This window comes from Calidris pugnax, unplaced genomic scaffold (genome assembly GCF_001431845.1).
Source record: "Calidris pugnax isolate Ruff unplaced genomic scaffold, ASM143184v1 scaffold70, whole genome shotgun sequence".
In the NCBI taxonomy this organism is placed as follows: domain Eukaryota; kingdom Metazoa; phylum Chordata; class Aves; order Charadriiformes; family Scolopacidae; genus Calidris; species Calidris pugnax.
The window spans coordinates 8,540,346-8,553,552 of record NW_015090862.1 but is presented as its reverse complement, the minus strand read 5'-3'; the positions used below and the strand labels follow the sequence as shown (position 1 = coordinate 8,553,552).

At 39.2% G+C, this 13,207-nt stretch overlaps 1 protein-coding gene across 12 annotated transcripts in view; it reads right to left on the bottom strand.

The window, feature by feature from the left end:
• SEMA6D (sema domain, transmembrane domain (TM), and cytoplasmic domain, (semaphorin) 6D) overlaps positions 1-13,207 on the bottom strand; it is a 382,134-nt gene that overhangs the window by 217,273 nt on the left and 151,654 nt on the right. Inside the window, exon 1 of one of the 12 annotated variants that reach the window (XM_014944556.1) lies at positions 13,121-13,186. The exons of the other annotated variants lie outside the window; for them this stretch is intronic. The gene's annotated coding sequence lies outside the window, so the exon portion shown is untranslated. Of the gene's footprint in view, positions 1-13,120; positions 13,187-13,207 lie in introns of those variants that run through there. 12 annotated transcript variants of the gene reach the window in all.

Sequence of the window (13,207 nt, the reverse complement as noted above, 5' to 3'; positions counted from 1 at the left end):
AGCTCAGCTCTACTGTTACCATGAGCTTCCACATCATGGAAGGAAACTGTCTCTTTACTTGCAAAGGAGCTACATTTCAAAGGCAGGAAGATAAAATCACTACTGTGTATAGGAAAGTGGGGAAAAGAAATAGAATTTATTTTCATTGACAAAACTTTAATGACTGCAAGGTCATCAGCTAGCTAGGAAGGGAAATCCAAGCACCATCTTGCCATGATACACCACTCTCCTTTACAAAGCAGACAAGAAAATGGAAGTTCTTCATGTCCATGTCATATCATGAAATCAGCAGGTTAAAAGAATACCCAGAGAAAAATAAACAACCCTCGTTACCTAGAACATAAGATTTCAAAATGCCTCTAAGCGATTTCCCTAATTATTTTCTACATAATCACATGTTCTGCTCTTGAAGATAGAGGGAAAAGGCACTTTTCCCTTTAGACCACCTGCTTGAACTTAACTAAGCTGATTATTGTTATTGTGTTTAGACTGCAGCAGCACCTAAGATGAAAGATGCATATAATCCTTTAAGGCTGATAATCTGTCTAATAGTCATTTCATGGCTTATTTGAAACAACCTGATGTTACTGCAACAAATGAAATCTCTTGAACACCCTCTGCATAAACAACAACAAAGACTGAAGAAGTCCTCCAGCTAATTCAGGACTTTTTTTTCCTTTGGACCTGTTTTTCTCCCCATGAGTATGTGTCCAAGATGCACTCTGACACACTGCAGCTTCCTGTTTTTCTCCCCATGAGTATGTGTCCAACTCTGACACACTGCGGCTTTTTTTTTTTTTAATATTGCTTGAGATTCACAAAAATAACCAATAACTAGAGAAAAATGTAGAAGACCCTCAGTCTGAAGTTCACTAATACAGCTCTGAGTGTGAACACACACCATTTCTGATTGGGTTTTCAAGTGACAGTATTACAAATACTTTCTTTGTTGGAGGCAACACCAATTTAAGTAGCCAGGGCCCCTGATCAAGATGGTTCAATGACTTCTACCTATTTTAGCCATAGAAAACTCCCACATCTAAACTGACAAACTCAAAAATACAATATATCAAATAAAGCTGTGGTTCCTTTTATTATATGTATAATATTACTATTAAAGCTTTGCTTTTCTTACTTCTCCTTCCACCACAAAGTTTTGGAAATATTCAGCAAAATTAGTTTTCACTGCCCATTTCCACTTTTTACAAACTTTTCACTTTGACGACACAAATGTCTTCAAGAAAAAAAGCTCAACTTCTTCTAAACTGAAAACTGAGAGTTTTCTGTTGGGGTATTTTCCGGTTGTGTTTTTTCTTTTTTTCTTTGGGTGGGGATTTGTTTTTGTTTCTCAGTTGGGTTTGGTTTGTGGTTTTGTTAGTTTGTTGGGGTTTTTTAATTCTTTTTCAAAAAAAAAAAATATTTGCCACTGAAAAGCAGTTCAGACAGACTTTCATCCTATGTACCAGTCCTGCTGCAATCATGACATTGTTTAAGTTCCTAGTTTTCAACATGATAGAAATCCTGGTTTAAACTACCACTACTTTCCAACGGTACCTGCCCAAACACCGAGTGTTTCACCAGCCTGGGGCAGACCCCACAGCCCACTCCTCGGGAACAGGACAGAGCCTGGCAAATCAAAGTGCTCTTTGAGGGACACATGCCCGAGCAGCAAGGCCCAGAACATCTGACACTTACAACACGGGTACTGTGATACTGACACCAGAAAACTGCTGACCTCCATCCACTTAAGGCTCCTAAATCAAACCCCTAGCTTTACATGTCAGAATGAAGCTTGAAAACATCAAGGGGAGATTAAGAAGTGACAGACACACCTAACATCCAACTGACATAATTTTAGAAGTTTTCCATACAGGTTTTCATTTTTTTTGCACAACTTTCACCAATGGAGGCTTAAAAGACACACTCATACACTACATGGCCAGACTCTACCAGCAACCCCCCAGTGTCAATATGAGTGGAGGTTAGAGCTCTCCATAAAAGCAGAGGTAAACGAGTTCGTTTTCATCACCCATATTTCCCCCAGACCTATGAGAATGACCTCCAACACATGTAAATTAAACATCATCCCCATTCAACACATACTGAGCTAGATATAAGTATTCATTAATATGAATAATTCATACTAAAAGACGCAGGGATTTTTAAAATCTTGTTTCCATGTAATGATTTACATTCTATACTAGACACCGAGTTCACATAAAAACATGCTGTTTAGTAAATAACTGGTATCACCAGCACTGCAATTTTTTGTAGCTTTCTGGAATTATCCAAAGTAAGAAACAGCTGATCAGCTTTACCATTACATGCTATACTCTTCACAAGGGTAATAAATTAAGGAAACGGTGCACCTATCTTTACTTAGATTCCAATTCTTACAACACTGATCTGGTATAATAGAATGTTTTGCCGTAAAAAACACAAATAACTTCAGTTCTAGTGGGGGTTAAAAACACAAATAACTTCAGTTCTAGTGGGGTTTTTTTTGTTGTTTGTTTGTTGGTTTTTTTTTCCACATCAACAGGACAATATTAAATAGGAAAGCTGTAATGAATTACAAACCAGACAGCTGAAGAAAGAAAATGAAGCGACCCATTACAGACTTTACACTCCTTTGTTAATTTTTTTTTCCTTTTATTTCAGGGGATATAAAATTCCCAATAGATGTTTTATGTGACTCAGGAAGCTGCTTTTAAATGGTGTAATTCTTTTTATTGTCTGGCCAACTCTTCCAGCTTTCTGACTGACTCTTCATACCTCCAAAACCTTAAGATTGATGAAATAAAGTGACAGTAACTAACTTAGTAATAGAGGTGTACATTTTTAACCAGGATAGACACAGTTAAGAGACAGGCTTCGTTGTAAAGAAAAATAATGTGCATAATTCAACAGCTATGCCATTCCACACACATATAATTAACAAGTCTTCAGCTCATTAGCAGGCTGTATAAGATACATATAATATGCTGTGCAAAACTGATTGAGAATAAAAAGCTTCTCATGCATTAAAATAAATGATTTAAATTGTTTTGAAAGAGTGGTATCAGTAGCGTTTAAGGATATGATTCCCAAACCTACTTATGGCCCCATCTCCTTCAGACTGACACTTTCACCCTCCTGGTTTTCAACAGATACCTTGCCATGCTAATTCTAGCGTAATACGTTTGATTAGTGATTGCTGAGATTCTGCTACAACCCAGGGAGATGAATAGGACCAGGGGAGTACAAACGACTGCATCAGCTACCTCTGTGTAAGCAAGAATTCCCCAAAGGAGGGATGTACACGTATCACGTCGCATGCGTATTTCAGCATCAATATAGTAAAGGTGTTTTTGAGGGACAACTCGTTTCACATTAGCATCATCTCTTTACTTGTCTATACATTAATTAGTAGACGGCACAATTTCAGTGTTTCTTCTTCAGACATATGATAAAGGGCAGTGTGTTACTGCACCTGGTAACACCAGTGCTTACAGGAGACCTTAAAACTATTAAAGTGTGTCTCAAGGGACAAAATAGTTACTCCTGAGCTGTAGTGACACCTCCTGGCAACAGACCGAGAAGGTCTTTTCCCACATAAGAGAATTTTTTCTCCAGACAATTCTTGGGGGTTTCAGCCAAAAGGCAACAGTCATGGTGCTCCCTCCAGCCTGGCTTCAAAGGCACACTGCCCAGAATACCAAGCAGAATCCTCTGATTTATAAGCACTACTGACATTTTAGAAATCGAGAGGCTAAGATACAGGAATATCAGCCTCTAAGATCTCTAGATTTATTGTACCACACATTGGCCTTTCTTGAGTGGTTGGAAAAATAGCTGCAAAAGATAATCAACTAGCAGCTTAATTCAGACCATGAATCTTGCAAAGTGTTTTCTCACTTCCCTGTGAAACCCTGTCTGTTTGCTAAAAGTTTATATCTTTGCCCTCCACAGATTCCTGGCAAATATTGTAAGCATGATTTTGGTACGAAGAATATAAGTAAGCGTAGAAGAAACAATAGCTTAAGACTAGTTATAACCCAAACATAATAATACATACGAGAAATATTTCTCCCTGCTTTGGTGTAGGTAACAAAGTCAGTGTAAGTTATAAACTCTGTACAAAGCCAAAGGTGATGATTATTTACATGCATTCTAAAATACATTAAATATCACCGTAGTAGAAGTGAAATAAATTTTTTTTGATCTTTATAAAAATTTTGAACAGTGGACTTAGAGGTAAAGGGACACCCATCACCTTTAGGAAGCACCCCACATTTAAAAGTCCTGCAGAACTGACAGAAATATTTATATTCAAGTGGAAGTCAGACAGTAAGTGTATTCCATAGTTTAAGTTTAGCTTGCTGAATAAAAACAAATACACGTTCAATGTTTTACACAGCAATCTGTGGGGTTCCCCCCCAATAGTACAACTACTATCCAGCATTTTGAAGGACTTGATTGCTCTCATTATAACATTTCTGTTATGTCTTTTGTGCTGCCTTTATACAGTACCATTTTCTTTATACTTATATAAGAATAGAAAGCTGAATTTTTGCCTGTTTTCTTTTGTGTCTTTCTCTTCTCTCCCCCCCCCAGCTTTTCAGAGAGGTAATTATGACATTTTTAAGTACTTTGCATATGCTGCAAGGCAATCAAGAAAATTCATTTGACAAACTGGATTATAGACTGTCTGCCAGAAAGCAAAGTGGTAACAACATTTTCAACAGTTTCTCAATGAGTATGTCTGTTAAATGCTCACGGCACACTGAAAAAATGCACATATAAGAAGAGTTCTACCTTTACAGTTTAAATAAAGCAAAAAGCCCCACGAAAATTATGTATTTTCTCTCATCACATACAAAATTAAATTGTAAAACCTTTTTTTTTTTTTAAATAATTGAAAGCCTAACAAGGTAAATCCCAATTTGGCAATTAATTGCCACCTTCAGAAACTCTATACTCGCAGATAATGAGCTGAACCACGTATGTGAACATTTCTACAGGGTAAAATGGTTACAGAACAGTGTTATTCTGAGATTGCAATGCTTTAAGATTTAATTGCATTTTATCCTCACTCCATCTTATTTTCAAGCAGATAAATACCTACATACATAGCAATCTCTTTCACTCTCTGCATCTATCCATCAACGTATATATCTCTTCCAATTGTGAGTAATGCAGTTATCTTAAGCTGGATTGCTACTGAAATCTCCAATGCCAACATTATCACGTATTTTCTCTCTCTCACCCATACACTTGTAGACATGCCAGTTGTATACCCACACATGTAATTGCTTTTCAGCGTACAGCTCCATCCCTCAAGACACTCACAGCTATACTGTGTACAGAAGTATTTTGTGGGAATTCTTGAACTATTCCGTATGCAGGGGCCCTGGTAGTAGAGCACTCTGTGTTAATTCACATTGTTTTTCTTACTTAACTGGCTCTCGTATCAGTGTGTGCTGCACGGTGCAAGCACAGGCAGATCTGAGCAGGCCTGGGGATCTGCATGCAGAAAACCATTCCAGACTACTCGAGATGTGCCAATGGTAGGACGGAGCTGTGTGCCTACCAAAGGCTGCCCAATGTTTCCTCTTACAGGATGGCACTCTAAGTACAGCTAGGTATGGTCCTATAAGGACAGAAATGTCCTTGTGCTGAAATTTTAACGCAAGGGAAAGAAAAAAACCTTTTTCTTATGCTTTCTCAAAAAATGCTTCATCAAAATTTCACAGCCTGTTATATATAGTTTGCTAAGAGAAAATGGGAATACTTTAACACAGACAAACCATGTTTTCTTGAGAAAATCTGAAGGCTTCCCTGCATTGGTGGAAAGACTTGACATTTGATTGAAACAATAACATTTCTAACATGTTCTAATGACAGAGACACATTCTTCACACGGAAGTAAAGAAGCTTGTCTACTTTTTAAGTGTGTGAAATTCTCCATAGGGACAGCTGTGTTCTCTGGAAATTGAGCATTTGTTCAACATATTTTATCTTGCATGTTCAGGGACATGGGAAAACCTCTCCCCAGAGTTTATTTTTTTTTAAATTTTGTGGAGCCAGCACAGCTTAGGCTACCAACACAATGAACAGGTAAAGCTTCTTTCCCCACAGCCTCAAGCAATTTGGAGAAAGAGTGGATTTTTGTTAGTTTTCAAATGGGAACAGGAGTTAACTCATTACCAGAATAGGATAGGAGTAAGGAGACCATAGAGCAGTCAAGTGAGATTGTGTGGGAAGTGAAAATGAGAGCAATAACAAAATACCAAGATCAGTGAACCTATATAGGAAGGGGGAAGGGAGCTGTTAAAAGCAATCAGTGACTGGGCAAGATGTCTGGTGAAGCCACTTGTGGATGGAAAACAAAACTGGGATGATAGCCATGGAAAAGTCTGGAATGAGAAACCAGGTGAGATTTGTGTGGGGCACTAGAGCAAAGAACACGTGGCTGTGGAATAAGAGATGTCTGGTCATAAGGATGCAAATTTAGATGAAAGAATTGGAATAATCTTCCAAATCTGAATGGGATCCAAGATTGCTGGGAAAATGACAGAACATTGGTAAATATGCCAAAGTATGTGCCATGTTCTCCACTAACATCGTTCAAGCAGAACCAGCTATTTTCCCTAACACTTGACTAGTTCAGATGGCACAAACCTGCCTGGTGATCCAAAGATTCAAACACTGCTCAGAGACTAAGGAAGCAGAAACAATCCCTTTACCTTTTTTAACAACATAATGAAGACTTACACAGCAACTCACTGAAGGTAAAAAAATAATTTATATACAACCCCCAACCTTTTTTTTTTTGTAGTAAACGCCTGAGAGATTTGCAGTGAAAGAGACAGAAGACTGAAGAAAGATTGCACTGGTAAGTGCAATTGGAAGTTGCTCTAGAGAACTGATCCTAATCCTGTCTCTACAGCAGAAATGCAAAGAATGGCCCTTGATACAAGTTTAACAGATGTGATCAATAATTGCACGTTCCTCAGTTCTTCAGTGACCAGCACGACAGCCCAGGATCCAATCTCAAGAAGCTCTAATACTTGTAGCTGCTACAGGGTATCAATAGAAGTCCAGGGGGTACTGCTACTCTGAAAAATTCATTAAAAAGCTGTGAAGTACAGTTAGAAAATAGATTTGACTATGGAAACTTCTGATCTCATAGCAGGGTCACAATAATATTCAGTAAATGGTGGGGTTACACACAGAACAGGATGGATATTGGATAACTCAAAGATCTCTTGATCCGGGCACCTCACAATTTTTTTTTTTTTTTAAAGAATACCATGTAATTGAGAGATCTAATTGGAAAGCTTCGAGAAAAAGTAAGTTGTAGTTTTGAAAAATTTTGGATACTTGACTTTGTGACTACAGTTCACATCCTGAGATTTTTCATTTTTTATGTTTTGTATGAAACAAAAAGGGACTTACCACTTCATTAGACTTTGAACTATAAACACACATTCTCATGCTGATAATGTTCATGTAATTTCTCATTTACAGCTGAAATGTCCCATCTTGATCTTTTGCTTTGTGAAATGGTTGGTTTCCTTTCCTTCCAAAGGTGATTTTTCTTTTTAATTTTACAGCCTTAGACAGGTTCATTCACCTGTTCTTTGAATTATGGGAAAGTGAAAAAAGTAATACTTGCTTCAAATGGCAAAGTATAAGTGGGTCTCCCCTACCTCAACCCCAATTCAAAAATGCTGAACTTTATGATCTGACACTTTCAGGTTGGCTGCGTCTGATTCGGTACTGGGCATTTTCATTATATGTGAAGAACTCGCTCTCTTCCTTATCCTACACCAGCAAATAAATGAGGTTAAAGCATTTTTAAAGCAGATTTTGTAAATTCGGAATTACAACAGTATTTCCCATGGTGAGCTAGCAAGAAGCTACCACCCATGAAGAAAATGCAGCACCAGACAACTCCTTTCTAGAGCAGCTGTAATAAAGCAGAATTCTGCACTTTAGGATCTCACAAAGAACTTTCTGACACATTTTTGTAGATAAAGACTAAGTGCTGCAAAAGGGAATACATCTCAGGAGAAAGTTCTGAGCCTTGGAAGACTAGCAAGGAAAAGGCACACAGGCTGTTGACTCCAGAAGACTGCTTCTTTTTGTTCTAGGAGCAAATAGAATCCATCAACACTTTGTCAGTTAATGTTTTAACAAAGAAAATTAGGATCACATACATCTCTCAGATATTCTGTAAAATGGTTCTGCTCTCACACACACAGAACACAAGTCCTTTAAGCATCAATTCTGCCACCTTTCAAGAACATAGATGGATCACCCGTTTCCACAGAGAGCAATACTACTTGTCAGAATGAACTCTCTTCATGGGGACAGCTTCATGTGCTGTGTTAGTGGCATGAAAATTCAAGTTCAGAAACATAATACTGTAGTTACAGATACATGCTACAGCTGGAGAAAGAAAATGTGTGCTGTCACATTGTCATGACTAGCTTTGAAGTGGGAGAAAAAGTTGTAGGTGTAAAGAGATCTTAGAGCTAGTGAGCTAACCGAACAGTTGGAGTAGAGGGAATTGGTTTCTTTGGATAGACTATGGGAGACAGAAGTGGTGTATCAGTGGGAAGGGCAAGGATTAATGAATACGAAATATTTCTGAGAACTGAGGGAAGATGATCAAAACTAGAAGTGACAGGATAAAGAAAGGCAAAAGTTGACTTTGTAAAGGGAATTACAACCTAACAGAACAGGCAGGGTAGCTTCAGTGGAATCTAACCTCACTGAAAAAGGTCAGAGGGACTGAAAGGTGAGCTCCCATTAATGAAACAAAGTTAAGAATATGTAACTGAAGCAGCTTAAAAATACTACTGCAAAACCAACAGGAGCTCCTCCTACTCTAGAAGAAAGAACTCAAAAGCCTCTTTTCCAAGTGGAGATCCTTCCTACTTGAGCTAAAGGAACAGTCCCTTGGCTAATGGCATCGTAAGCACTTACTGGTTCACAGGCCTGCCACGAGAACAGAGCACATTGAGAAATACAATGACTCTTCCTTGTCAAAGAAAGCTTGTCTCAAACATCTAAATTGTATGATAAAGTCAAGTGATCTTCAGCTTACAAGGGAAGAAATAGGTGCTTTATATCCTCAGAAATAAAGAACTCCCTAGTTCTTTCACAGACTAACTTTTGTTTCTAGCCCCTGAAATACTGCAGGTATCAGCTTTCAAAAATACTGCATCTTTCTTTTATCTTCTCTAATTTTGATTTATAACTACAGTTTGAAGATTTGTCTGGTTTTCTAGACACCATTTACATTAGTTCACAATTAAATCAGCTGCAACTTCACCATAATTTGAGACACAGGCTTTTCACCATTAAAACGTCACTCCTCACATAACAGACATCCTTACTGACTGCTTTCTTGCCTGGAAAAGAGAAGGGCATTAAGCACTTCCTTGGAGGATCAACAATACTTGATTACTTCAGATCAAACTTGGTACTCATTTTATGACCTAGACTTCCCGCAGATGTACACTTTGGTGCAATTCCCACTTCAGTTCCACTGCAATTCATTCAAGGAGAATCACCAGGAGTATTGGGGATAATCAACGTAGCTATTGTATGGCACGGAAAATACCACAAACCAACAGATAAACTGGTGTGTATTCTACAGACCCTGTGTTTTGTCATCTGTCATTAAAATTGTCATTCATAAAAGAACCTCTTGCATTTTGAATACGCTCAGGATTCACTAAAAATATAGTGCCATGGCAGGAATTAATTCTCAAGATAAAGGATTAAGAGATGGTATTTAAACATAAATTCAAACCAGTTGTAAATAACAGCAGAGTTTAGTAATAAATTCTCAGTACCTAGCCCTGGTGAACAGCAGATGATATCAGCCTCCTACTCTGTCCACATCCCCAAAGCGACCACCTAGTTTTATCTGTATCGATCCAAGACAACCCGCCTTTTGGACCATAAGCACACCAAGCTACAGTGCTGGTGGTCGACACATACAGCAGCGCTGAGCTCCACGTCACCTGTCTGCTGACCGCGACCACCACCTCTGCCGTGCACACATGGGAACCAATAGGGGGTAACACAGAACTCAACTCCAGACCCCCACGTGTTTCAAAGAAAACAATTTTTGGAAAGTGACAGCCCACAATGTGCAGTGCCAAGAATAGTCATGAAAGTTGGCCTGGGCTTATAAATACAGCCCATTTCCCCTGGCTCGTCCTAGAGTCCACAGAGAATGAAACGCTACTAGAAGAACAGCAATTATGTTACAAATATCATATTTATGTTACAAATATCATATAGAAGAACAGCAATTATGTTACAAATATCATATTTAAGAAAGAGTAAATCATTAAAGAAAGCATGTAGATAAAAACACAGACCAAGAAATCATTATTTTTTTGCATCTTGACATGTCAAGATGAGCAATATTTACACAAGATGTCCTTTAAAATTAGCACATCGGTCATTTTGACCTTTGAAAATTTCAGCTCTCTTCTTTCTCAGACATTTGGTAAGCCTGACCTCCCACAGCAGATTATATGCCCTTAACTGGGAATTCCAAGATCTGACAAAGACTGCTCCCAGAACTCTCCTGCAGCTTTCCCACACTTCCCAACAGAAAGTTCCATAACCTGAACGCACTGAGGTATTTAAACATAAATTTAGAAGATAAAAGTAGACCAATAGAAGATTTGGAGCTAGCAGAGAATTAATTTCAGAACAATAGCTTTTTTATTTATTTCTGTTTTTACAGGCAAACCATAATCAGAAAACATGCGAGTATCAGTATACAAGTAACTCTCTATTTTGGGGTCCTGAGAAGTTTCAGCAATTGCTTGTAGCATAATGAATGTTTGTAATTCATTAGATTCTGTTTAAAAATGCAAAGCACGCCACGACATCAATGATGTTCTCTTTATCTTAACAAAAAGACTATTACACTTAATGTTCATCTGACGGAGCTAGCATGTTTCAAAATATGTATTTCTTTTCTACAGTATAATGTTTACAATGCTGTCTTCAAATTTGAATGTAAATTAACTGTATTAATGTCATATTTCAAGCAAAATCATGCTCTGCTAATTATCCCAAAGAGCTTCAAAATCTTTACAGTATATTCACTGCATTTATATCTTCTCAAAAAACTTACTGATCTTGTTTATATAATTTTGCAAATGACAAGATGTGTAGGATAACTATCTAAATGAACTAAAAATTGTGTCATGGACAGATCCTTCATAGATTTGCAATTTGTAGCTGTCAATCTTCCTACAGCTGCTAGATAACAAAACAACAGTTCTTTTCTTCATGCAGACGAGCAAATTCAATAAACATTGGTAAGGGTTCTTTTCCAAAAGAAAGAAATCTCTGCTTCTCACTGTCTATTAAACCTTTCCTTATATACATCTTAACTCCTTTCTTTTTTCTTAGGGAAGGAAAAAAAAATATGTAGCAATTCTGTGTATTTTAGGACCCTATTTAAACAAATTTGAGTTACATGAAAAATGGACTTGCTGATTACTAAATATTTTGCTGAAGAGGAAAAATATAAGGGAGAGGTGGGAGGGAGAGATGTACAGACTTAGAACTCGCATCATATTGTAATTGGAGAACACACAATGGGAGTAGCTAAAACGATCATTAAAGGCAGCCAATGCATTTTTATTTTACCTTCTCAATCAAGACCTGCCTGAAATAGGCCAAGTTATATTAACATTTGAAAGAGAACACAAACGAACAACAAAGGGATCAATATTGCCTGAGTCCTATAAATTCAAAGTTGTGAAATGAATAAGGGCACTGCCTATGTGTTTGTGGGGTTTTTTTTTCCTTAAGATGAAGACATAAACTGAACTGTAGTTACAAATGCTCTTAAGAATTGGATCAGGGATCAACATCCACAGTGACAGGAAAGAAAAGGAATTCAATCAATAGAAAATCATTATGGAAAGGGCAATAAAAATAGAAAATGAGAACAAATTGCTACTACAGCAGAGCGGGGTTAAATGGCTATACTGATGATAGATAATGCAGACATTTTATTCCTGCAAAACCCTTACATCCTATTTTATAAACCTCTTCAAAATTCCTTCCTTCTTCAAAGAAATTACATCTCACTTTCCATAATCACAACACCCATTCCGTGTCATGGATTTTCCCTTTGAAATCAAACTCCGCGTTAGACAGAGGTGGTCACAGAACGTGTTGCTCCCAGGGGCTGGAAAACTCTACGCCTCAGCAGACGAATGCACTTGGCAAGTCCATCAAGGACCATCAAACAAAAAGCATTGGAGGCAGCCAGGTATGTTGGGGTCACTGAGATTAACACCCAGCAGCACTGGATGCACACGAGCAGTTTAGGGTCATGAGTTGTACCAGTTCTGACATGAGAAAGATTTTGAATCGTCACTACCTTGCACAGCTAAAGAAATACTCCTCCGTGGGCGCAGTGAACAAAGCGGTCAGGACACGGACTTGTATAGGAAAGGGTGCTCGCAGGTGCCTGTGTTCAGTGAGACACTGTCAGTGGAGAGTATACATTTGTCTCATGTATCTCTCCGATTTACTCTGCTCTAGATGCACATGCCTTATAATGGCCAAGGGGATTCATGAAAGCTGCCGACAGAGCCCCGTAACAGCACGCCCGCTTATGCTAAGACAACCGAGAAGGGGATAATATCATTTAAAATAAATAAATAAATATTTCCTCAGTTCACCGAGTAGAAAGGGCTGAGCCTCCAGCTGAGAGAATAATTGGAAAGTAGAGACATCTGAGGAGAATTAACAGCAACAGCGGCCCCGGCAGCACCGAGCTCCAAAATGCCCGAGGTGCCCGGCAGAGAGACACGTACCGGGCACCGGCCGCCCCCGCCGCAGCCCTTCAGCTCGGGGCTCGCGAAAACATCCACGGAAACACCCACGAAGCCGCTCGCAGCCTCCTCACCTCACCCCAACACCCACCCCCGCCCCTCCACCCTCGGGGCGCCGCAAACAATGGGCGGGAGGCGAGACCCGCCCCGCGCATCCCGGCTCCGCGCAGGGCAGCGGAGGAAAAGGGGCGGCCGGAGCCAACTCGGCGGCGCCGGGAGAAGGACGGACGGACAGACTGACTTACTGGGAGCTGCGGAGGGGAAGAGCGCGGCTCCGGGCGCGGCTGGCGGCGCGGCAAACTCCGCGGCGAGCGGCTGGCGGCGCGGCACGG